Below are 1,869 nucleotides of genomic sequence, written 5' to 3' on the forward strand. Positions count from 1 at the left end.
CTGCTGAAATGCAAACTGCCCTCTGAAATACCTGATTATTGAGAACTGGGCTTCAGGCAGGCAGATGGCAGCTCCTCCCAGCTCCAATGTGCTCAGCAAAGACTCATCTGGAGCGTGAAGCACGGGCAGGGCTTGATCTCAGTGCAGAATGGAGTGGCCACAAGAAAAATGCTGAAGTCTGGTAGCCCAAGTTTGCTGGGAGAGCTTCCACCTTCTGCAGCACCACTTTCCCAAGAGCTCCCAGAAGTTCAGCTTCCATCACTACCATCTTCTGCATCAAAAGCACCCACGAGCTCCCAGAAGTGCAGCCTCCACCACCACCACCACAATCTTCTGCACCAAAAGCACCCAAGAGCTCCTAGAAGTGCAGCATCCCCTTGCAGGGGCCAGCCAGAGCACTCACCTCACTGCAGCACCAAGAGCCACTGGTGGCACCCCCAGCTCACCACAAGAACAAGGACAGTCCTCCCTGTTAGGCTCCACAGTGCCTCAGCTCATGTTTAGAGGTAGCTGCTTCACAACCTGAGCTGGCTCACACCCAGCTCCTGGTCACTTTTATTCCCTACAGCAACATACATCCTCATAAGCTAAGTGGCTGAGGATGATGGAGATGTCATCAAACAGGCTCCACATGATCCTAAGAGAGCTTGGCTAGTTCTGGAGGTCACAGCTGCCTGATTCAGCAGCATAGGGTGACAAAGCATCGATTCTGCACCTTCCTTTGCCTCTGCTCACCTTCACCACCACTCCTGCCTACAAGCTTCACCAGCTCCACAGGCAGCAGGCCTCCAAAGAACCTCATCTCCACAGCAGCAGCCTTCTCCTAACATCAACATGCATCACAGTACACCCTGGAGGTGAACTGTGAAGAGCCAGCCAAGCACTCAAAAACAGTTGCCACCACACACACTTTGATCACAGAATACTTCTGGTTGCAAAAGCCCTCTAAGATCATCCAGTCCAACCATCAGCCCAACCCCACCATGGCCACTAAACCATGGCCTTGGGTGCCATGGCCACACACTTCTTGAACGCCTCCAGGGATGGGGATGCCACCACCTCCCTGGGCAGCCTGTGCCAATCCCTGACCACTCTTGAGGCAAAGAAATCTTTTCTAAGCTCTAACCTAAACCTTCCCTGGCACAATTTCAGACTATTTCCTCTCATCCTATCACCTGATACCTCACCCCCACCTCACTCCCACCTCCTTTCAGGGAGTTGTAAGGAGCTGAGGTCTCCCCTCAGCCTCCTCTTCTCCACACTACACATCCCCACTTCAACGAACCATACACTCAACCAGATTGGAAGAGACCTCTGGGCTCATCCAGCCCAACCTAGCACCCAGCCCTGGCCAATCAACCAGACCACGGCACTAAGTGCCCCATCTCTTCTTGAACACCTCCAGGGACAGTGACTGCACCACCTCCCTGGGCATGGCTCTGAGGGCACCTCGGGCGCCCCTGTGATGCCCACACCTCTGAGGGCACCTCGGGCGCTTCTGTGATGCCCAAAGCTCTGAGGGCACCTCGGGCACTCCTGCGATGCCCACGGCTCTGAGGGCACCTCGGGCGCTCCTGCCTCCACCGCGGCTCTGAGGGCACCTCGGGCGCTCCTGCCTCCACCATGGCTCTGAGGGCACCTCGGGCGCTCCTGCCTCCACTGCGGCTCTGAGGGCACCCTGGGCGCTCCTGCCTCCACCACGGCTCTGAGGGCACCTCAGGCGCTCCTGCCTCCATCGTGGCTCTGAGGGCACCTCGGGCGCTCCTGCCATCACCACGGCTTTGAGGGCACCTCGGGCGCTCCTGCCTCCATCACAGCTCTGAGGGCACCTCGGGCGCTCCTGCCTCCACCACGGCTCTGAGGGCACCT

This window comes from Pogoniulus pusillus, chromosome 22 (genome assembly GCF_015220805.1).
Source record: "Pogoniulus pusillus isolate bPogPus1 chromosome 22, bPogPus1.pri, whole genome shotgun sequence".
Classification (NCBI taxonomy): Eukaryota; Metazoa; Chordata; class Aves; order Piciformes; family Lybiidae; genus Pogoniulus; species Pogoniulus pusillus.